This window comes from Coturnix japonica, chromosome 11 (assembly GCF_054131305.1).
Source record: "Coturnix japonica strain WE chromosome 11, WE-NBRP24, whole genome shotgun sequence".
NCBI classification, from domain to species: Eukaryota; Metazoa; Chordata; class Aves; order Galliformes; family Phasianidae; genus Coturnix; species Coturnix japonica.
The window spans coordinates 18,288,175-18,313,698 of record NC_140673.1 but is presented as its reverse complement, the minus strand read 5'-3'; the positions used below and the strand labels follow the sequence as shown (position 1 = coordinate 18,313,698).

At 36.6% G+C, this 25,524-nt stretch overlaps 1 protein-coding gene across 2 annotated transcripts in view; it reads right to left on the bottom strand.

Annotated features, from left to right (window-relative positions):
* Nucleotides 1-23,206, bottom strand: part of ADGRL4 (adhesion G protein-coupled receptor L4) — a 130,990-nt gene extending 107,784 nt beyond the window's left edge. For both annotated transcript variants that reach the window (XM_015870368.3, XM_085512251.1), the window contains exon 1: nucleotides 22,979-23,206. The gene's annotated coding sequence lies outside the window, so the exon portion shown is untranslated. The remainder of the gene's footprint in view (nucleotides 1-22,978) is intronic.
* Nucleotides 23,207-25,524: the final 2,318 nt, after the last annotated feature.

Sequence of the window (25,524 nt, the reverse complement as noted above, 5' to 3'; positions counted from 1 at the left end):
AAAAGTCTTTAGGTGAGGGGTGTTATATAAGTCTTGAACAAATAAATCTTAATATTCTAGGCCAAATTAGGCGATATTTATATTACTACCTGATTTTTATTGTTGTATTTTTTCCTTTGAGGCTCTCGAGGAGATTGAGAAAGGAGATCAGTTTCAATACTTTATGTACAAAGCAAATAGTTCATGAACTACATTTTAAGAATCTGAACATACTTTGGAAAATGTCAGGAAGAATGGAGAAACAATGGGAAAAAAATGCACACTTTTTCCACCTGTTTATTATATAATTCAAGATAATTATGAAATTCACCTTAGAAACAGGAAACATAGATTTATCAGTTCTGTGACCAGAGTATTAAATCTAGTATATGTAAGTATAAAAAAAAACAAAACAAAACTGCAAACTTTTGGAATACTGTTACTGAGAGCATGAAGTACTTGCAGCAAGTAATAAAATATGGAAAGTCAGGATGTAGAGTGTTTGCTATTTGTGTTGTAAATATGCATCCCCTTTCACCCAACAGACAAGATAAATTTACATTCTCAGCTCTTCAATCCAGCTGCATCATTTGGAATTAATTTACCCAAAGAAAAAGCAAGGGATCAAACAATGTTGATCTCTGCTACAGTCAATGAATAAAATGGAGCTTGATGCTAAATATTAATAATCCTTGGGCATAACCAATGCTAGCAGCAGTAAATTTCTGACTCAAGGCAAAATGTATTAGTTCTTATAAAAAGGCTTGAATTAAGACTATGATCTAATTTGCATGTGAAGCATATAACACAATTACATTCTGATGAACTCATGTGACAGAAACAGAAATCTTTCCTGTTACCAGATTTTTTTTTGTTATGACACTCTCTATCCTTCTTGGAAGAAGATAGCACTTGCATAGCTATTTTGTTCTGAGGACACCAGAATGTCTTACAAACACTACATACTTCATTAAAAAAAAATTACAGTCTGAAATAAAACTGTCCCTGTTGTAGAACTCAGAAACAACCCTCTAAATGTAAACAGGTGAGAATATTCTTCAATGGTAACAGCCACAGCAGTTAGAAGATACAATCCATATACAATTTTATGCAAAATGGTCAAGACCTCAATTTCACATTTTACATTATGAATCCCATTCAATAGCTTATTATGCCAAATAGTTTTCTACAGCTTTAATTTAACAATAACCAAATATTGAAATTATGCTCATTGAATAACCAGTACCACTTCATGGAGTATATTTCTGTGCCCATTTAGAAGGCTTGATAGAATTACAGCAGAAAGTGGCATAAAAAAAAAGTGTTATCATACTGTGAAGTAAAGGAAATCAAATCAAATTAATACCAATTTAGCTTTAAATACAAGTGCCGACAATGCAAGTAATTTAGCTCCACTATTTTAATGGATAATTCAGATTAATTTTCTGGTAATCACGCAGATAAACTCTCATCCACTAGTGGTTGATTGATAGTCATCTCACTTCTATGAAAGTGTTTCAGCGATATTTTTGAAACAGAAAAATGTTCATTACAAATGTGGGATGTGAAGAAATTTTGGTTATGCTCATTGTCACACTTTGAAGAGATCTGCTTTTTGTTACTGACAATAACAACAAAATCTGAAGTCCTAATTTCATTGGCCAAACACACAGATATGAGCAAAAAAGTTAAATTGTTAGAGGATGAAGAATACCTTATTGTTTCTATTGAAATGGCAGTTATCATTCAGATTTTTCTTTTTTAATAAAGAATTTTTTCACTCCAGCACACTGATACTTGATTTTCAAAGCCAAAATGAAATGACACAGCATTCTTAGAATTCTTCTTTTCTCTAAACACAGAAAATGAGTTTGTCAAACATTTGGGTTGAATTTACAACTCTGGGAGAAAAAAAGTTTCAGGGAAAAAGAAAAGTGTACAGTTCCAGGCTGTGCAAGAATTGCCTGGAGAATGATCAATGCTACGTCACCTAATTGTTTTATCTATTAACTGGATAATTTGTCTAGAAGGTGGCAACAAGAGAACAACATCCAATTTACTCTATTAGTAAGTTCCCCAGCCATGGGCAGTATACAAGAAAGCAGATGAATTGTCACAGGTTTCTTGAACTTGGAATAAAATTAAGGACAGGGACTAAATATGCTGGCATGCAATTCTTTGAACTGTATTTGAGTCAGAGAGTGATAATTTTTCAATTTTAAACAATTTTGATTTCGATTTCCATCTGCCCTTCCATAAGGGCTGGTTTCACCCTCTATTTTGTCTACCATGAAAGAGCAGTTTGTATCACTGTCAAGTACTGCCCTTTTAGAAATTTTGTTTATCAGACATTAGTGGAGTCTTAGTAAGTATCCACATTCTCAGATCACATGTGATCAAAATGGTTTTGTGAAGAAAATAGTTTAGACCATGCTTAAAATAAAATAAATTAATTTTATATCTATTCTGTGTATAACAGAAATTCATTTTAAAATTTTACTTTGAAGCACATACATCACTTCCATATTGCTCTTCCTTTGGAATTTCACCTCCAGCAAAATCAACAAAGACAGAATATTGCTACACATGGGTCATAAAATATGCCTGAGGGACATAGGTAATGTATTGAATGGCTGAACTGTCATATTTTTAAACTATTTTTAGTGACTGCTTTTATTCACTGTGCTGTGCTATTAACATCTTCAAGCTTTCTATCCTCCCAGCATTTTGTTTTTAATATTAACAGACCTAATATAAATTGCCTACACATATTTCTGTAAAGACGCAGTAGAGGGACAAAAAAGGGAAACAATCCAGGCACCTTTCACTTGCTTCTCACTAGCATTCTTTTAAAGAGGTATTTTTAAGAGGTATATCTTAAAAAGTTAGTACTCTTACAAGAACAGATACAAGCAAAACTTTGCTTTCCTTCTTTCTTAAAATGTTTTCCCAAGGCAGCTGAAGGGAATAGGTGAAGATAGAAATACAATTGTTTTGATTTCAATAAAAGTAACTGATTCCACCTCTCAGGTCAGGTGTTATGGTGTGATAATGTCATTTAGATGCAGAGTCATTTGTAAAGCAACAAGCATTTTTATAGCCTAAGGAATGTTAGTCCAGCTCTTTTCCTGGCAAAAATCAGCATAGTTTCACCAAAGCAAATGGAGATTTCTGATTTACATAAGCTGAGGACACGGTTCTTTATTTCTCAGAACCACATTTCATAATTTCCTGAAGATATGGGCTGAATTAAATAAATAAATGAGTGCTGTGCCCTTCACCTGGCAAACTCCACTTTCTTTGCTAAGCTACTGCTCAAACACATCACTTCCTAGAGCGGACAGATGCTGAGCGGACAGCTCACGATTTTACAGCAATATCAACATCCAGTTTGACTCAAGAATATCATGGAAACCATTTCTCCAGCCCAGATCTCTCTTGTGGAAAAAAATCAAATGAACACTTAACACAGTATTTTCTTGTGACATGAGGCACTGGATTGACATTGCTTTGTTCTTGCAGAGAGCATGCGAGTCAAAATCCTACTGTAATTAGTGTTTGATGAAGGCAGTACCCCCCACAGCAATGCAAAACCAAGGGAAAACAGAATTGTGGTGTTATAACTAAAACTAGTTTATACTGTTAAAATGTGCATTTTAACAATCTGAGAATTTTCTATACATAATACCAGGAAGTATATGGAGCCCTTGGTAATTCCCCTCAGGCCCACTTGTATCCCATACTTTAAATTAAAGAGAGAGAAAAATATATTGGTTTGAGTTTTACAACAATTTTGGCCTGAAGCAAACCACACATTTTCCCCAACACAAATCAGCTGCATTTAATTCCCCAGACAGCTGGCATGAACACAGCCTCTCCACAGGACACCTGAATTACAAAATTAGCACATTCAGAACTCTAAATCACATTCCATTACATTAAGCCCTAAGGTCCAACATTACTGAGAAGGAGAATAAATTGCAGAACTTCTTCTGAATTAACCCTCTTAGCACACTCTCAAAGTTATGTTGCCCTTTCCTATCCTTTAAAGAGACATGGAAACTTGAACATTCCCTCCTGCTCTTTCTAATCTATTTCTCTTCTTGCCAAGTGGTACAGTTTATGGAACATAAATTGAATGTCTTGTCAGAAACTCACATTTGTAAATTAGCCCATCACAAGCTTTTTTTGTCTCACTTAGAAAATTTGCAGGTTAATGTTTATGTCTGGTCCTTCAAACAGCACAGATCCATTTACTCCTCCCTAATAGCACACTTTATTGCAGTACAATAACATACTTTGTAGAGCAAACATGTTCTGGTTGGTTTCTGTACTATGCAAGTTGCTGTTAACAGAAATAATTTCTGCGAGAAATGATTCAAATTCGCAAGACAGTTTTACTTAAAGATTGTCAGTTTTTGCTATATTATTATTATGTTCTGTTGTAATTAGTAGGAATTTTTATGTTAGATGCTATACACTTGAATACCCAGATGTTAAATCCACAGAAACTGATGAAACAGTAACAGCAGGCCTTCAAGACAGAAGCATAGGATCAGAAAACAAATACCAGTAGTACATTTGAACAAGCAGAGTATTGTATTTTAAAATAATGCTGCCTCAAAATTTTAAAGCTTTTTTCTAACATCAACTACAGAATACCAATATAGTGCTAAGATACTTTAGGAAACAGCATAGGAAAACCTCAGTATGTCCCCAAAGAATCTGGGAGAGCTCCTTCAAGAATGTAATGTGAAGTGCCTCTACACCAAGGCACATAACATGAGAAATAAGCAGGATGAGTTGGAAACCATGGTGTAAGTAGAGAACTATAATCTAATTGCTATTAAAGAAACATGGTGGGACAAATTGCACAACTGAGTTAGTATGACTGTGGGCTACAAGATTTTTAGAAGGGAAAAGCAGTTCAAGAGGGGATGGAGAGTTGCCTTCTACATTAAGAAGTGGATTGACTGTGAAGAGCTGCAGCTGAGAAAGAGCCAGAACCAGGTTGAGAGCCTGTAGGTTAAAATTAGGAACTAGATCAATAAAAGATGTGAACAGGTTTCAACAGCGTGCCCACACAAACCTAATGAGGTTCAACAAGATCAAGTGTTTCACTTGGGTTGAGGTAGTCCCATATATGTGCACAGACTGGGAGTAGAACTCACTGAGAGCCCTAATGGATGGATGGGAATTGGTGAACAAAAAGCTAGACATGATTAAGCAGTGTGCTTCTGAAGCCCAGAAAGGTAATTGTATCATGGGCTGCATTAAAAGAGGGATTGCTAGCAGGGAGACGGAGGGGATTGTCCCCCTCTGCTCTGCCCTGTCCTTGTTAAGCCCCATCTGGAGTACAGCATCCAGGTCTGAGGTCTCTAGTACAAGACATGGAGTTGTTGGAGTGGCTTCAGCAGAGAGCTACAAAGATGGTCAAATTGTTTAATTTGGAGAAGAGAAGGCTTAGATAAGACCTCATTGCTCAGAGAGGTTGTGGATGTCCACACCTGGAGGTGTTCAAGGTCATGTTAGATGGAATTCTGGGCAAACTTATCTGGTGATTGGTAGCCCTGCCCATAGCAGGGAGGGTTGGAACTAGATGATTTTTATGGTCCCTTCCAACCTATTAGATATCTCAAACTCGTGTAAAATCATTTATTTACTCTACATATGCATTACCAAAATTCTGATGCATGACTGAATGTGCTTAGAGCCAAGAGTATAATCAAGATATACTGGTTATTTGTAAGGATGTTTTGGCATTTGTCTGTTTTCTACTTCAAATGACCTCATTTTGATATGAACAAGTGAGAGCTGAATCGTTACTGCCACACCTAGTAACCTTTGCTTGAATGACCTCACATTAAACCATTAGCAACGTCTGCATAGAAATGCCACTCTGCTCTTAAATTTGCTCTCTTCCATTTTATTACATTTAATTTCCATTCATACTTTGTTGACTGTCTCATACAAGATAAATAATGAATGCCACCATAAAAAATTATGTACTGAGATGACTTGTGCTGGGCTTACTGCAGTCAGTCAATGCTATCTCTGCTGCAAAGCAAGATGAAGCCATGCATTCCTACTGTATTTTTTCAATTTTTTAAATCAATCACTTAAACCCATTGTTTCTGAGGAATTTTTAGCTAAGTGTATGTACACTGCATCCTTTCCTCCTATTTCTCACTACAAATACCAAATTATTGTTGTGTGGCACTCCAGAAACTCATGACAGGCATGGCAACTTTGCAGAAAATGTTAGTGTTTGGCAAGTGAGAATAAGCAGAATTCTCATATCTCCAGCACCCCTCTGGATCTATCTTTATAGAATGCATTTTAGAAACAAATAGTCTATTTCAAATTCTGTTTTAAGTAGTAGATACAAAGCTTGTGATAAACAGACTAAAAAATCAGTTATGCTAAGAAAAAAAAATCCATTTCATTAGATTGGCAAGTGAGCTGCAGTAGTTAGTGGAGTTATTTGTTTACACACATGACACATTTGATTCATGGACCAACTCGTGTGTACACAGGCAGGCCAGGGAAGACTCCTGCTTGAAGAGGTCTGGAGTTACAGTTACATTTTGTCAGGCAGGTGGGCTGCCAGGAGCCTCGACTTGCACTAGTTCAATAGAAGACATCAAAATCTGGAAATCAAAGTTTCTTGAGATAGGGACTTGCAAGTAGGCAGCAGGTGCACAAAAGCCCACTATTTCTATAGCAGATAGAGGAAGCTATATAGACATAAACATTTTTTTGAAGCAGGAATCAGAAAACAATCATCTGACAGAAAATCACAGCCACAGATATCTCAGATGCTTGGAGAAAAACAGAGGATCCCTGTCTGTTTCTGTGCTGTTGGACATGTCATGTGGTGGGTTCAGAAGTGATATTACTTTCCTCTAAGTTCTTCTATTACCTTTTAGAGTAGGGTCCAAAAGCCTGAGGCTCATGACTGCATTTTCTTTCTACAGGAACAAGATGAGGAACATATACAGTCATTTAAAAATTCTTATTGTACTAAAGGAGAAGAAAAAACATATATTGTGGAACAGTTGCTGCACACCACCCTCTTCCTCCCCCTCAAGTGATGTTTAAGGAAAATAGCAACTAGTTTTTAGTTTACAGAACAGAGGAATTAAACCAATTTGTGGTTTATCCCCAGTGAAAACTAAAGGCATAAAATAACTGGTGAAAACAGACCTAGTTGGTGCATGTGCATTGCTGGGTATTTCACAAAAGGATCCATAGAATTCAAGGAACTTAATGGAAAATAATAACAAACAAAAAAGAGAACAATTTGCAATAAGTGGAACAAATATAAAATAATGAAAGAAAACTAGATTCAGTCTAATTGACTGAAACTAAACTCTTAGCGTAGTACACAATAATGGAAATAATTAAAATTACTAAATGTATGGAGGAAAAGAAAATATTTACGGAAAATACTGAGATGAAGGATGGGAGAAGCAGATGTTTTTGCAAATAGTCCCTGTGTTAGGCTTACTGAGTACAAAAATGGCAGCATATTTGAATATATAGAAAATATCTATTGTAAACAGCGTTTCCTTTTTTTTTTTTTTTCTTTCTTTTTTTTTTTTTTTTTCCCTTGTAGCTTTTGCTGTGCTATTAGACAATTTAGTGAGAAATGTATCCTTTGGTATTCTTTTTGTCTTCTCTGTCACAGTGCATCAATTCTACTTAACACCACATAGTGAAACCGGACTGATACACTGTTTTATGTCTAATTCTATTTTGTGTAAACAGAACCTTATAAAACACATTTTATAAAACAACTAAGACATTTAACCATGAGTTCTCACACATGGTGAATTTTAATATCCTGTACTAGCCGGTGCTAAGGACAATGACAGATTACAGAATTCCAACATCTTTTCCCTCCACTTCGCACAGACTCAATCATTATATCTTCAAAGTCCGTGGTGTGTGTCAGCTTATGCTCAGAAAGCCAGCAGTGACAGAGAATTGAGAAGTGCTGCCTTTTTGCATTCTTTATCAGCCTTGCCTGGGAGAAAGAATATTCTTTACTGCAGTCCAGTAGCTATGAAAACACAATTGAGTATTCAGTAGGCATCTAACAAACATTACTTACAAAAAAATAATTCAGAGAATGCCTAGAAGAGGACAGTGTTCAGCAGGAAGACAGGGTCAGAAAGCCTGGGCTGTATAAGTGATTCTGCCATCTACTGTTGTTCATGCCTTCCCTTTCCATGTTTGGTTCTTGATGTTTGGATGAGTACAAAGTGAAATTACTCTTAAGATATGTGTTGTGACAGGTCATTATTGCCATCATTGTATGACTTAGATAGGAATACTGCAAGCCTTGTTTTACCCTTTCATGCTCACTCAGTGATCCAGCTTTTCATTCTTCTACTAACGGGGGGAGGGAGTGAGGGAGGGTGTAAAAAATGTATTTTCTTACATTCAAAGTATCAGCAAATAAGGCATTAATAAGTTATTAGTAAAAATATTACTTTATTTGTGCCTCTCTACTGTAGGGGAAGGGGAAATATGAGTAAATTCACTCATCAAAGTATAGATCATTATTTTCTGAGTACAGTATTTACATGGAAATCATTAGGAGAAAACGCTTCCCTATTCTAATGCAAAACTTCCATTTTGCAACATAAAGAAGCTTTATGGATACCTCATTCTCCTCTGAGAAAGGCATAAATTGTCTGGCATGTAATCTTAACTGGTATCTAAGATGGTAACATAGACCTCTTGCTTTAATAAACATCATTGAATGGCCGTGAAATTGACCGATGGGGCATCCTGGATGAAAGCTGAAAAAGCAAGGAATGTTCAGCCAGAAGAAGAGATGTCTCGAGAGGATTTTACCTGCGTGTATTATCTGATGGGAGGAAATAAAGATGATGGAGCCAAACTACTCTTGGCCATACCTAGTGACAGGACAAGTGACAATGGGCACAAACTTAAATACAGGAAATTCTGTTCAAACATAAGACAACATCCTCTCCCTGAGGAAACTGCACAGCTGACCCTGCTTTGAGAAGATCTTCAGAGACCCTCATCTACCTCAAGTGACCTAGAGATCAGAGCTTACTATGCATTTTGAAAACTTTCCCGAAATCTCCTATGAGAAAAAATTAGATTTATTGCAGCTGCATAATTTGCTGGTGCTTTATTGTCTTTAAACTGAAAACACAGATCCTTAAAATCATAAGGAGAGACAATGACAGCTAATAAACATCCTTTCCATAGAGGAAACGGCATATACTAAAAGAACTGATAATCTGACACTCTTCGGGGATGCAAAGTGAGTGAAGACAGGCAAAATCTGGATGAAGACTTTTACTGATGATACATAAATAGATGTATTGCCTTTTTAATATTAAACCATTAATTTGTTCTTCCTGTGCTATAAAATTCTCATGAGCTGTCTTGAGAGAGCTCTCAAAGATCTGCTGTGATCTACTCAGAGACATAGGTTTGAAATTTTCCACTTCATTTCCATAAGGCTAGAAAGGATGAGAGTTAGAGAGGCAGCAAAAGACAAATTGTCAAAATCCTACAAAATACATTCTGAAACCTGGCACTCTAATGTGTCATCTGCTATGGGATGTATTCCAAAATCATACTGCAGAAAGCCATGCATTCTATTATTTCCAAACTCTGCAACAGTACCAGCAAGGCTAGCTCGCTACTTGGGCAACAGGTATTTAAATAAGACAACAAGAGAGAGCACTGCTGCTAGGAAAGTGATTATAACAGTCTGGAGCAACTGGCTGTTGGAGCAATGGTTGTGCTCTCTGAAGACCATACAGACTCCCTGGCAAGAGCAAACTACAAGAAGGCCTTTCTTGGGAAACACCATCTTCAGAAGCACCTAGCTGCCTCTGACTGAGCCAAAACTTACAATTAAAGCAGTTTGGTTTTGTTTCACTCTCATGATTTGTTGTTTGTTTTGCGTGTATATATATATATATATATATTTCAGAATTAACTAAAGTCCTCAGTTAAAAGCTGCTGTACTTGTATAAGATAAGCATTGGTGTGAAAATATTCTTCGATGTACCCTTGAAGTCAGACCCTGGCTGTCACCCTTGTACCTTACCATCAGTTCCAAGACAATGAAGAGCTATTTTAACAAGATAATGAGACATTTCTTTGATGTAGATATTACTATGACTCCTACTTTTCTCATAGTCTCTGGAAACATTACAAGGTGAGCCCAGCAGAAAGGCTGTGGTTAAGTGCCGAGAAAACTGCTGGTATAGCATGGCAGCATTGGAAGGATCACTCCCATGCAGTATAATTTAAATGATCCCTTAATTTTGCTATGTGTTTTAGTGATCATCTTTGTTTTAAACAAGGATCACAGGGATAGTCAGTACAAGGCCCACATTCACTTTGTTTGGCCATGCACTCAACACATTAATGGTTAGATCACTGTCTATGCAGCTGACACACATAATGGGAAATACTAATAAATACTGTTCTTAGAAAAACTAGAATATGTCTCAAATGTTCCAAGTGCTCATAACCATCATTATATAACATTTTCTAATGAAACATTCGTTGCCTTTTTTCTTTTTTAAAATTATATTATTAACTATAAAAAAGAACAAATCCTTAATGACTGTGGTTTAACAAAATGTAGAATTGCACGATAACCATAGGAAACACTGGAAATAGCTACTGGAAAAGATCTCAATTACATTTTATTTCTGCTAAAGTTTAAAACAGGAGCCCTTCTCTTTCTCTTTCGGCAAAGAAGTCCCACTAGACTATAGGGTAAAGCAGTTCAACCAGAATGATGTAACATGCAGGATGTTTGCAGGCACAGGTTCAATATGACTACATTGTTCCTTACTTATAAACATGTCACTTTTTACTGGCACAACTTCACACATTTTGATGATGAGAGCTGCTCTTTCCTTGGCGAAGAAACAAGGAACTGACATCACAAGATTTCAATGAATTGAACCATCTTTACACTACTCAAAGTGCATACTTAGAGCAGACTGAAGAGATAAAGCAAGAAACAAAAGAAAACAAACAAACAAACAAAATCAACCACAAAAAAGCTCTTGAAAGACAGAAAGCTAGAGAAGACATGGATTTTGGAGGAAATAGAAAATGTTCTCTGTGGCATATCATCTTACTTTGGAAAGACTAACGATTCTCTTGTGGGTTTGTTTCTGATCCCTTCAAATTATTTTGATGTATACTTGTATGCTTAAAATTCTTTCTCTTCCCTTTTATTGTGCTGTCATACAAGTGGATTCATGTGTCACTTTCTATTTTCATTACAGCTTCTGTCAGGGACATGAAAAATCCAAATGTCTCAGTAATTTGTAAACTACCACAATAAACTCTTCTTTGGCCTGACCTTGTCATTATTGTATAACTTAATTGGCCAACTATTCTACTTCTTTCCCTTTTCATTGCCTTATTATAGTGGAAAAATGAGAAGAGACTTGTCATTGACCAGTCAATCAAAGATACACATCAGTTAGAGATGAAAATAACAACTTCTCAATTAATTTTGTAGAATTAACACTCATTATGCTAAAAGACTCCTGAGATAAAGATTCAGATGAGGACTAATTAAAAACAACAACAAAAAATATTTAGCTATTCCTATGATAAAGTTTGTAAAAAATTAGGAAACTGAATGTTTTAATTCAATCACAATATGCAGTTCCATAGTTTCCCCATCATACTAAAAACCAGCTTAGAGACTGACATTCTTCTATGCACAAGTCAGAATATAACTCATTTTTCCACTTTTGTTGGCTGGACTGCAAAGCTGACTGCAATTTTAAGAAATTTCCTTCACAAGATACTTGATGACATTTCACATTTTGGACTACTTCTCTGATGGGAAGCATAATCATTTTGCTATTATGTTGTTATTTCTCACAATGGTTTTAGTTTTCCTCACATAGTTTCTATCTTCAGATGGAGTCATTTTAGACTTGCCAGGGAAAGGATGGCATTTTCTTTTCTTAAACAATGCCTGTTAGGTTCACAAGATATGTTGCGCTCCATCACAACAATAACAATAATATAGAAGAAATAAATAATAGACATGGCAGACATCCATGCCTTAGAATTCTCCACAAATCGGTAGGATCTGGGAAGAAGGGAGCCACTGGGGAAGGCTGTGTTAATCTTACTGTGGGGAAATCAGACACTAGTCATTTAGTACCTGATCTGAGCTAACATAGCCTTCAAAATGAATAACTGTTTAAGACAAAAGCTTTTTATTTCTGTGAAAAGGAGCACCATTATCACAACATCAGTAGTTGTTGGAAAAAAAAAAAAAAAATTATTGCCAGATATAGTTATGCATATTTGTTAGTCCAAACAAAAAAGAAGAATTTCAGCAAAAGGTACCTTGCAAGATATTTCACCAATACTTTGCGTACCTTTCTCTGGTACGCAAGTGGTACAGGCCACTTCTGCAGAAAATCATGAGTAAGAAACAGAAAATGGGTGCTGTTTTGAAAAAAAGTCATCTGACCATGCCAATTGCCTGATCAAGATGAGATTACAACACCCAGGATAGGGAAACAGTGATCAGGTAGAAATTACCTTTCTTTCCCTTTCTTTTTTATTTCAGGTCAAAGAGCAGGAATTTGAAATGAGAGCATAACCTTTGGAAAATAAGCACCTAAACCTTTTTGTAGTACACCACAGTAGTTCAAGATTATTAGGTTACACATTATTCTCTTTCCTAGTCGAACAAATCAATTTACTGCTTGACAAATAAGCACATAATGCAAAATGCCAACTTACAGATTGGTATCATTAAAAAAGAGAGCATGGTTTTATTGGTGAGGGAACATATTTCGCCTACATTGCAGATCTCATGGTCGAAAGTTTTGTTAATACAGGATATATGACCCATTATGTCTGGAACACTACAAAGAAACTAAAGATATGGTCAAAAAGGACTGAAATGAAAGAACAAACAAAGCTGTTTCTCTAAAGGCATATCAGAATTTGGAATTGATTTGTTATAATAGATGCATAACAGAAAAATTGTATAGCATTTTGCATGGAGAGGGTTTCTTATATGTTACAATGCAAAATTCTCTGGTGCTCTAACTGGAACTTTTAAGTAATTAGCCATTATTTGTTATGGTTCTAAAGATACATTAAAAATTAAATTTTCATTGATTAAACTTATTAAGATTGCATTCCAGAAATCTAACTTTAATTTAATAGGAAGATAGAGAAAGCCTGCATTTATTACTGAGGCTCTATAGCTGTCCTGAAGATTGTAATCACAGTCTGTGAGGAGAAGGATTAAGGTAAACTATATCTCGAGCGTTGTCTCTTTTGTTGTATTGGTATAGTATGGTACTAATAAAAAAAAAATGCAGTCTACATTTAAATTATTCATGCATTTTTTCATTAGAAAACCAAAAAGTCAATTTAAAAAGTTGGTAAAATTTTTATGAAAGCTAGAGCTCAACAATAACTTTGACTTTGCACACCAAGGTAACAACCTTTTCCTCATTGTTCCTTCTCCCAATAAAAACAAATTTAAAAATTTACATCTTACAAGAATGATGACACCCTGTAAACAAACATAAGTATGCATAACACTGTTCCAGGTTGGACGTCTGTCACTCAAATCACTGTCATGCCGCAAGCTACCCTGATACAATCAGAAAAGAAAATGGAGTTAGTTAGATGGGTTTACAGGATGATGTCTGTGTGAGTGACAGATGTTTGTGCTCTAGCAACATTATGTTTTATTATAGAACAATTGCTTCTAATAGCTCTTATGCTTATGTTCAGTGTGTTGCAAATTCACCTCTATACCAAATGGAAAGAAAAAAGAGCAGAACAGAAGAAACATCATAGATTGGTTCCCCCCTCCTCCAAGCATATATATAAAAATATAATGTAATTTGGGCAGCTGGTGAACTGTGGAGCTAACCAATCTATGAGTTCTCAAACATAGACAAACTGTGTCTTCATGGTTCAAGGAAGAACCTACATTATACCTGAAAGGATTTTCAGTCACCGACTGCACAATATAATCTGTTATAAATTGGGAGTCTGATTAATAACAGTGATTCAAGCATGTTCCTTGAAAACTGTGATCTTTATTGACTAACTGGACTGGTGACTTTCTCTTTTCATGTTGTTTGCACTCAATTTGTACTGCTTTCAGATACTGTTACTGTATATTACTAATGTGGAAAACAATCATAACAGAAATAGATAAAGTCAATAACGAAGTGTCAGGTGAAGAAGGTAAATTTTTCTAAACTCTGTGCCCTACTTGTGATTTTCTTTTTCTCATTCAGTGACAGTACTACATATGCTTCTGTTTTCTTATGTCATTGTAAGAATATCTAGAAAACAAATTTTAACACCATTGGTTAAAGATAATGTTTGATGTTGTTTACCTTCTTGGAATTCTGTATTCTTACCAAAGTACTGAATCAATATTTTTAAAAGAGGGTTATGTATTTATTTTATTTATTTATTTATTTATTTATTTATTTATTTTAAATAAGAAGAGTAGATATAAAATGCTCAATTTCTGTGTTAGCATATGCATGTCACACATTTTTAATCTAAATCCAAATGCATTGAACTTTTGGATATTTTTCTATTGATGAAGTCAATCTGCAGCTGAAGAAAAGGACTTTTGACTTCTACTCTTTATTTACCCATTACATCATAGAAACTCTGAAAAAAGCAAGTCCTACTTCATCTGAGTTTTTTGGTTTTGTTAAGTTTAACTTGGTCATTTCTGTTCCAACTCTTTCATCCTATTTCTTTAGCCTGTTCCTGTGAGTGTATCAAATTGCTCTTTTGACTGGCATAAATAAACTGGAGCTTGTACCCACGTATTTTCCAACAACTCTCTTTCACAATACTGGCAGTGCTGACCTTTTGCTTTTGCTTTCTAGATAATATACTCAGTTCTGTGTGCAAACCAAGTTAGTCCTGTTGGATTGGAAAAAAAATCAAAGAATAAACCAGTTCTAGCAATTTACTCAGTACTGTACCTTGTGTGTATCTGTGTATCTTTACTCAACTAAACAAAAACAGGGAAATCATTCAGCTCTGGAGAACGTTCTCTAAGTATGAAAAGTACAAGCCCCTGTATTAGGTAGTGAACAATAGTAAACACATCCTGTATGTATTTTACTGTCTAGATCACACCAGCCCAACAACTCAATAACTGTGACAAAATTGATTTTAGCGCCATACTGTTAAAGGAATATTGACCAATTTTGGACGCTTTGGCAACTACGCTTCATGAACAACAATCATTTGAAAATCTTTAAAAAAATAAAGGCATGTACCCTAAAAGAAATAAAGCAGGTAGTTGAGCAGTAGACAAAACTTCATGCTCTTAATGCTTTTTTTTTTTTTTTTTTTTCCCTGGAAGGCCAATGAACACTGTCAGTGAATTTAAGAACAGAAAATTGATTTATGGTAGATAATCTCTTTTATGTTCAATTTTTAGGTATTTTCTTGGAGAAAACAAAAGTCTCAGACAACATTACAAATTAGATCTGTCTTTCTCTATTTAAGCAAATGCGTTTATTGCTTAGTTGGTATGAGAACAGAGGTTGGCAGGAAACAAAGTCCTCACAGTTAAGAGTGTAATTCCAATACCTCTATTTTGCAGGTATTGTTGCTTGCTGCATGAACTGTGGAGTTGCAGGGATGTGATAAGCTGAAGTCTCTGCATAGCATAAGCATTACAATGATCCTTCTCCCTGTGTTTTTGGCCAGCTAGCCAGTATACATCCCAAGACTATCATGGCAATGTATTAATGTCTTCTTCCCCTGTGATTACTTTGCAGGCATGGTGCAGATGTTAATTATGCCTTCAAATTGCTTGCTTCACCCACATTTATGTGCAAGGAGTTGCTGTGCAGAGTACTATGTTATCAGAGAAAGTAAATCCTCAAAACCATTGGTGGAAGAGCCATCCTGATGCAGGAGGAGGAGAAGAAAACTGCAGATAGCTGAGCTGAATTTACTGCAATAAAAAAATCCTGGGTACAAAAAAGGTCAGCTGCCTGCTTTAGTAAGGCTGGCAAAAATGCATTCTACCAACATAATGGAACATAAAAATTGTTTTATCAGATACTCTGTAGATAGGAAAGACTTAACATAAGAAGCCTTAACAGGGCGTGTCCCAACAATCCCAAGACTGTTATGATTGATTAACCTAGGTTGTACCTTCTTTTCTTTATTGAAACAAACAAAAAAATACCTGAAGTTATATGAAGTTTCTGGTGCTGTCCACTTTTAATCTAATCACAGCTAGAGGAAGTTTTAGAAGCATGTTTCTTGACTAAAAATCTGTCAGTTTTCAAATTACGTTTTAGAACTGTGTTAAACCTCTCCTGAAGTCATGAGTAGAAGACAATTGTTGACTCTCTGCTAATTAAAGCAGAAAGAAATTCATAAAAAGGCCATTATGACAACATGTATGGTAGAAGAGTAAATGAGAAAATCCTGCAATGATTTAAACAGTACTTTCAACAGACCTCCACCCAGGATTCAGTTGGACAGACTCCTACAATGCCTCAAGCTCCTTTGTGGCACACTAAAGTAAAGCAGAAAGAATGAAAAATGCTGAGTGACTCATTGACCAGTTGTTAACCTACTGGAAAGACAGACAAAAGTCCCCAGAGGAGTTGGCAAACTCCAGTAGCTCTTTCAAAAGGTCCGATAGAAAAGTTTGCTCCTTCAAAAAATTCAGATGCATTTCTGTGGAATACTAAAGAAAAGATATCTACTTTGGAAGAACTTTTCCTTCAGCAACAGAAAGCCTTTGCACTGGAAAAACAACATCAAATACAGAAAAGTACAATGTAGACCAGAAAACGTTTAGGAGTAATGCACATCAGGCTGAAATTGTGAAGGACATTCCCATGAACATTACTTTAAAGAAGAGGAGATGAGGCCTATAAGCAGAAACATCAAGAAACTTCAACATTATAGGGAACAGGGATCTTTCTAGGAAAAAGTAATTTATTAGAAACTGTTTCCAGAAGTACTGTATTTTGAGTACAGAGTGAACCTTATAGCATCAATGATTTAGGATATGATTCAGTATCCCACTGATGCCAGCAGGAGATTTCTGCTGCATTCAACGTGCTTTACTTAGCACCCTTGTGGAACAAAAAATTCAGAGTGCAATTTGTAGCCAGAGGTATGCAGTGAGGGAGGAAAAGCAGTGCATGCAACAAATCAACCCACAACCAGGCCAACTAATGCACAAGAGAGAAAGGATACAGCCAGTGAGACTGCAGATGAAATATCAGTCATCTGTGGATAGAGAAGCAGGTGGGAAATATCCAGGAAGCATTACAATGGCTGCCCAAGGAACACCAGCCAAAATCACAAACCTCTACAGGCAAAGCAGCAGAGACAAAGTAAAATGCAAATTGATGCACTTTAATGTTAGTAGGTACACACTAGCTAGTGTGACAGACCAAGGGAACAGCTTCTAGCAATACAAAAGCTAAAATGGACTGGGCATATCCTGCTCTAGGCGGCATTGAGGGTACTGCGTGCACAGCCAGGATGTTTTATGTATACTGCAAGGTGACTAACCCAAACCATCTCTACTATGTTCCCTACTTAGACTGGCACTGTCAGTGAACGATCCCAGTTCTATCTGACTGCTCATTTTTAACTCAAGGTTTTCGAATCTCCTGCTGAAGCAGAAGCAGAGTCCCTTGGTTCAATTGACTGTACCTACAGCTCCTGTAGATCTGTCTCCCACCACCACCTACTGACAGCACCAGCTCTCTTTCCTTTAGAAAGGAATAAAACAGAGGGAACTGTATGTCACTAACAAGTGTATTCACTGATGTGTAGACAACGCCAGTAGTATCATTAAAAAATACCAAGAGGGTTGCTTACATCTATCTAGAGACCTAGCTTATGGCAATAGGCTTAAGTGGGACTAAAGTGAAATCCCACCTGAAGTTTCAGAATTTTACTGAATGCAATATTCAGTTCCACTGCGATTTGTGCCATGTGGGGAGCAATCACTGCCCATATTCTGTGCAAGTTTAATTTATTTAGGATATGCAGTAGGAAATATTCAGTTTGGCAATTCTAATATGCAGTCCCCTATAACCCATGCAATTCATTTTTTTCTAACTGCCTGGTGTTGCTGTCCTGCTGTATTAGCCTGATACTACCCCTCCTGCTGCTCAGTCCACCTGCTTCAAAATTATTTCCAAAATGTATCTCTACTGATAGATCTCCTCCCTTAAGGGGAAGAAATTAATGGCTTTACCCTACTTGATACACTCTTAGATCCATTCCACACTGAGATTTGACTACTGACTATACAATTTCTTCATTTTCTATTCCTAAACTGAAGATAAAAATACCCCAGTCAAAAGAAGATGCCTTAATGGAAGATTAGGGTTCAATCTGAACCCTAAAGTGGGCACGTAGAAATGGGGTGTGCTATTACAATATAGATATATTATTTCTTTTCAAAAAAAAGAAGCAATAGAAGAAGTAAATCATGTACGCAATTCTTTGTCATAGAATCCCAAAGTTGATCAACGTTCAGAATATTTCAGATGAGCTTCTCCTTCCCCCTCATGGTGAAGACCCATACATTTAATAAAAAAATGATAACGTTCATATAAAATATTGAAGCCATCCCATAGAATATCAGAGAGAACAACATCCCTGTTACAGGATTCCACTGAATGATTTTAAATAACTTGTAGACAGGAATTCTACCTTTACTAAATCTTACTCAGGAATTCCTATACAGTCTTTTTGGTTTCATCCCTATTAAACTGTACTCCACTCGTGAATGACACACTCAGTAACAATAATAATAATAGTTGCAGACATCCTTTCACAGAACAGAAGTTTGTTACTTTCTCTTTTGTTCCTCTAACAGAAATTATTATATAATACTGTGCAAAATCTTATGGACGGGTTGAGAAGAATACCTCACTATGTCAAAATGAATGTTTTTCCTTTTAATGCAGGCCTGCATATATAGAGATGAAGGAGGAAAAGTTTCTCATTTTCAAATGTAATTGAATAAGCTCTTTGTGGAAAATTAAGGATTTCTGGAGAGAATTCGGCAGAACAGATGCATATTTCCCCAAATGAAAAACATGCATCTGTTTCCTAGAAATCTAGTCAACAACAGCAAAGCAGTCACACAAACAAGATGTGTGCTGTGTGGATTTCTTTTTCTTTCCTACAGATGGTTCTTATTTTTATACAAATCAGGGGAAAAAAGCCACAGTGGAAGTTTCTAAATGAGGCAATGAAGTGCATTCTTATCAATGAAACCTAAACGGTCTCTTGCATAAAATTGTTTTATACAAATCTGCTCAATTGTACCTGAAAGCCATACAAAAGTTTTCCTTATTAAAATGCTGCCTTTCAGCTTCCCTGCCTTCATTTAGTCACAGTCTGTTATCCCTATCAATTCATTTTTTCCATTTCTGTTACCTGTAGATCATTTTGCCTTGCTCGTATGATGTGTATTTAAAGTTTGTGATCAGGAACTGATACGATTCATAGCAAACCCGTTTTATTAGATATTCCTGTCCCATGTTCAGAGTTGACAGGAAGGATATGCTTTTTGATGTTTTGAACAGCATTCTCCCCATCTCCCAGTAATCATGCTCTGCATCCACAAAAATGAAAAATGAATTGATAGGAAAGCGCTGCCCACAACAAGAACAAAAACATCCAGAATTACAAAATACCTTAATGTAATTAAAGTATTAGGATTAATTTCTTAATCCTTATATTTTTCACTTGTTCATTTGAGAGATGGGTCTCTAATTAAATTTTTCTTTCATCACACTAATGAAAACAATATCATCTAGAAGTCCAGCCAGCCTGTGTGGATAGCAGTGATAAGACTGGATAATTGCAGGATTAATAATTTTTATTGTGCCTGCAAGCAAAGTAACAGTATATAGACTTTCTAAGTAACTTGAAAACACAGACACTTTGTACAATATAGAAATATTTCTTTTTTCCCTTCACTTTTTTTTTCTTTTCTTTTTTTTTTCTTTTTTTTTTTTTTTTTTTTTTTTTCAGGCATGTGAACAATTGGACTACAAAGATGTGATTGTTCCTGGGTCCCATTCTCCTCTAGGGTTTCCAAAAAGCAAGCAAGGTAGCTCCAGCAGCTCCAGTAGCTCTGTGACAAAGTAGAACAAGTTTCAATAACTGCTGTTATTCCTCTTCATTTACAGAACAGGCCACAGGGTAACTGTTTAATGTTGTAGCCAGCCCCCTGAACCTCTTGTACATTTGGTGAAACATGAAGCATTTTCCTAATACTTTGAGCTTCTTGAATAAGTGCAGGATTTCAAAGTTTAAAAAAAAAGAAAAAAAAAAAAGTCTAGGGACTAATGCTTTGCTGAATAATCTGGCTCTGGAGACAGAGAGTCTGTACAGAAGTGTTCTTTATGGATGGGACACTTCACCCTCAATTAGGAAAAGGTACCTTTTAATAGAGCTGCTCTCTCTTTGTGACTAAATCACCATGCTGGGCAAGTAGTAAGTAGGCACTGGGAACCAGATAACCAGAATGCTAAGAAAAGCTGCTGTGTTTCTTAATTAATGTGCAGAACAGGATGTAGGCTTGCACAATTTATCCATGCCATCTGCATATGGTATAGATGCAAAAGAAACTTGAACATAATCTAATAGATTCACAACTTTTATGAAAGGAGATAGTAAAAGTATTTGTGTAAAACACTCTTGTGCCAAACAGGCTGGCAGAAGAGGTTGCAGTTAAGTCTGATGTGGAAGCCATTAGCACTGCCATTGGACATGCAGGTGATTCATCACTAACAACAGAACACCCTGCCTCTGCCTGAAGCCTTGCTCCCTGCCCCATCTCCCGCTGCATGCAACTATCATAAAAGGTTTATTTTCATATCTGCTGGAGAAAACTTTACTTTTATCCCCTTCTCCCTCAAGAAATCAGGGCTTTTGGTGTTCCTGTGAAGACTTTCAGAAGCTGTTCCACATATATTATTCAATTTTATCATTATATACACTCAAATGCAATGTCCCAAATGCAACTGACCTGCCTATTCTACCCAATGCATTTAAACATGCATTACATCGACATTTGGCTTAATTGCTGCAATGAAAAAAAGATATTTTCACCATTTTGGTAGCACAGACTCATTTGCATCAAGGTCACAAATCTTTTAACTTATGAGGTTTCTTATAAAAGAAAGTATGTTTGGTAAAAATAAGTGTGATTAAAATTGCTTTCTTGTGCTTCAACAGTTAATTCACCTCATCCTGAATTTCCTTCCACTTAGTTCTTCTGCACAACCATTCCTGCACTGGGAGGTTTTCTGTCTCTTTCTCACAGACCTTTAGGGTCAACTGGAGACAAATTAATGCTATTGCTTTTCATTTAACCTCCAAGTCAATATTTTGACTCATTTCTTGATAAATATTTCAGTCTATGTCTTTCCAACATGAATATACACCTACTCTGGTCAGATTTGAAAATTATACCTTGTACTCTCTATCTGAGTTCAGTTGACTACAAGACTTAGATCTCATAAGGACATCTGTGATATTTCTGATTGATACTCAGGTATTTAAAAATTGACCTACACCAAAGTTATCAAGTATTTTTATGTAATATTTTAAATATAAAGAACCAGTCATTTCTTCCATATCCACTAGTTCTGTACATTTAAGGTAGATTAACAGATTCAGACAGACTGCTACATGTGTATATTCGTTAAATCCTGGGCATAATTATTTTTTAGCATTCAGAGACACAAAATGAGTCCTAGGATTAGGCTTCTTTAACATGTTGTTGTTTTTTTTTTGTATTTGTTTAGTAAAAGCAAACCTCTGAAACATAAAATTCGCAAGGATACCATGAAAAGTGGTTTAAGGCAAAACTTAAGGTATTTTTTCCTTCTTACAAATTTTGCATTTTCATGGAAAAAAAAAAGATCAAAACCACATCGATTTTAAACAAATAAATCCCATTTCAAAGAAGAAAATCATAAATGCCAACTTGTTTGTATTTGACAGTTCTAAGGCATTACTGATATTATGAATGAAAAGACAGAGACACCTGAATACCAGAAGACTCAGCTGAAGTGACATCCAGTAATTTAAAAGTGAATCATTTTAAATATAGAGTAAAAGACAGGACAACGTGAGAGAAGTGTGTACGGGTGCTTGTGTCTATACTCCACCTATACTCATAACTGATAGATGGAGAGTTCTCTGTTCTCAGAATGCACAAGAACAAAACATATAGTGAGAAATGTAATATACAGAATAGGTTCTAAATATTTCTCCAGAAACTTCCCGTAAAATAGACAGTAGTGTTTGTTAGCAACTGCTTCTATATCTCTGTCACTCAAAACAGTGCAGCTGAGATTGATCACGATCATACAACAAAATAACAGCAAAAGACTTTTCTGCTCAAGTACAGAAATGGTTCTGAGTTCTCACATTTAACTAATTTCTACTAGTAGCTGCTCTCCTGACATGTTTCTCTGGTGTTCCACCCCCCCACCCATCTGCACTGAAATAAGACTATAGTATGTAATCAGAAAATATGTGAACATCAAGGCCTAAAACTGTTGCCTAGTTATGGAAGATTTTACCATGCTTTTCAGTCTTTAAACCCTTCAGCAACCTTTTTATTTTTCCCCTTTAAATACTCAGAAATCAGTCAAGCTGCATAGCAGCAAGCTTGCATGCTGGCAGAAAATAGGCATCTAAAAATTCTTTTGTTATCAAAACATATATATAGATACACACTGTAGTACACTGCATTTTCACGAATCTGAGATTTTTTTATTATTTATTTTTAAAGCCAAAGCTCACAAACACCATACATTATGTGCATAGATTAGAAAAACTACTGCAGCATTTTAGCTTCTCTACACAAGAAGAAAAGCTTTTCTCCACTCCTGTAAAAGTGACATGATAGCTTGCTTATGTTTCCTACCTTAGTAGTCCAGCTGTGAGATCTGGAAAGCAACCATTGAATCTCTCGCCCCTTTTTCTTTAGGAATGTCACAACGTGCAGCTTTCTTTGTGTTGCCCATATGCCAGCAACCGTTTTAAAAGCTACTTTTGCTCTGCTGCTGATCATCTTTGCAAAAGACTAAGTTGATTTCAGAACTGCTCTGATTTCCACTGCTTTCAGTGAGAGCAGAAGCAGGTTTTCTCCCCCTCTCCACCCCACCCTCTAAAAAGTATTTGGCAGAGGTATAAGACAAGTTCTTAAACTCCTATCAACAGTTCTTGGAACTAATACTAGTGCTGATCAAATTCTGCCAATTAAAATCTGGCAGTGTGAAACTGTTTAACATTCTGCTGAAAAATGATTTGCTAAAAAGTATAGAAAAATGAAGAAATGTTAAACACAATGAATGCAATACCTGCCACATGTCTACCAGAATCATGTCATTTGCTTTAGTTAGCACAGGATCTTTTCTTTGTCCTTTGTTCAGTGCCACACACAATAATGGACATCAGTGGCCCAGACCCTCATTTCCACAACTACTCTGAGTTGGTTCTGTGCAGATGTCCTTGACAGATTTTTTATTTTTTATTTTTTCCTGTAGTTTCTTATTTTAGGGACACTAATTCATTTTCCAGTGACCTCAGCAATCCTGGTCCATCCTGCTACAAAGAATTCTCTCAGAATAACCAGCTGAACTGCAGATCCTTGCTTTTCCTTTGCAGCATTGTTATAAAAAAATACCATTAAATCCCATTCTCTGGATGAAGCATTCCTAAATATGCTGGTATCCCTGTCATTCTCTTAGCCATTCTGTACAGAAGAGACAAAGTACTTCTGCAGTGGTTAAGTTCTTTTGTGCCCAAAGAGGGAAGGAGCAGGACATTAGCATATATTAATATCTCCACAGGGAAAATGTATTACATACTTAGTCTCATTCTATTAGCATCAGTCTAAAGGAGGAGCACTTTATGAGCAGTACTTAGTGGAACTACTTAGGTGAACAAAGTAGAAGGGACTAGACTGCTACACTTGAGTCAGATGGATCTATTCATATCCAGTTGCCTCCATAACAATGGCTGCAAGTCAGTATGGGTAATAGCTAGGTATTCATAGTTAAAAAGCCTTCTACTTGCAATAATGTGTAGCTGACAGGAAGCATTACACATGAAAGAAATAAACACCAGGGAACAGAAAAAACTCAGTCATGAATACCCCAGATATTCATAGGTCAATGGGAATGTCCAAGGCTGCAGAGAGAGTGAGAAGGGATACTATGACAGAATCACAGAATCACAGAATTATCAAGGTTGGGAAAGACCTACAAGATCATCTAGGCCAACCATTACCGATACTTCTCAGCTAAATCATATTCCTCAACACAACAACCAAACTTTTCTTGAACACTCCCATGGTCGGTGACTCAATCACCTCCCTGGGCAGTGCATTCCAATGCCTGACTACCCTTTCTGAGAAGTAATACTTCCTAATGTCCAGCATGAATCTTCCCTGACATAGCTTAAAACCATTCCCTCTAGTTCTATCACTGATTACACGAGAGAAGAGGCCAACCCCCAGCTCACTATAACCTTCCTTCAGGAAGTTATAGAGAGCTATAAGGTCTCCCCTGAGCCTCCTCTTCTCCAGGCTGAACAATCCCAGCTCTCTCAGCCGCTCCTCATAAGGCCTGTGCTCCAGACCTCTCACCAGCTTCATAGCCCTCCTCTGAACACGTTCCAGGGCCTCAGTGTCTTTCTTGCAGTGAGGGGCCCAAAACTGAACAAAGTACTCAGGGTGTGGCCGCACCAATGCCGAGTACAGGGGGACAATTACCTCCCTGTTCCCAGTGTTTTTGGCCTTCCTGGCCACCTGGGCACACTGTTGGCTCATGTTCAGCCGAACATCAATCAGTACCCCCAGGTCCGTTTCCTCAACACAGTCCTCCAGCCACTCCGCCCCAAGCCTATAGCACCGCCTGGGGTTGTATCATCCTGTATGACATGGGCTCCTGACAGAAAGGGCAGGGCAGGCAGCTCTGATGCTTGGTGGCTTCCTGTTCCACTATGGGGAGCCCCAAGCCAGAAGATCCTCTCCCCTGTAGCTGTATCAGATTGCAGTTTGGCACTAAAACTCTTCACACTGTACCCCTTCTTTGGAGAGCACAGGGCTACAATCCAGCTCAAAGAATTCGGTAAGGTTTGAAGAGTGGTAAGCAGAGAGAAAACTGGTAATAAATAAAGCCCAGCTCAGGGGAAAAACTTTGAGTTTCTCCTCTGAATTATATGCTGCCGTTTGAAGTCAGTAGGAGTGGCCCTTTCACAACAGCAAGCAGTCCTGTGCACCCAGGCATTATCAACATTTCATATGAGAACACAGTTATCTGCCTGATAATGCATACCCTGTTTTATCATTAGTTGTCAGTGCACCTCCCAAAACAACTAGTCCCTCTGTGGTTTTATAATCATGGGAATATTCTCAATGGCCCTATCAGGCTGGTTATGTTCTGGCTCCAGACATCTCTGGAAAAT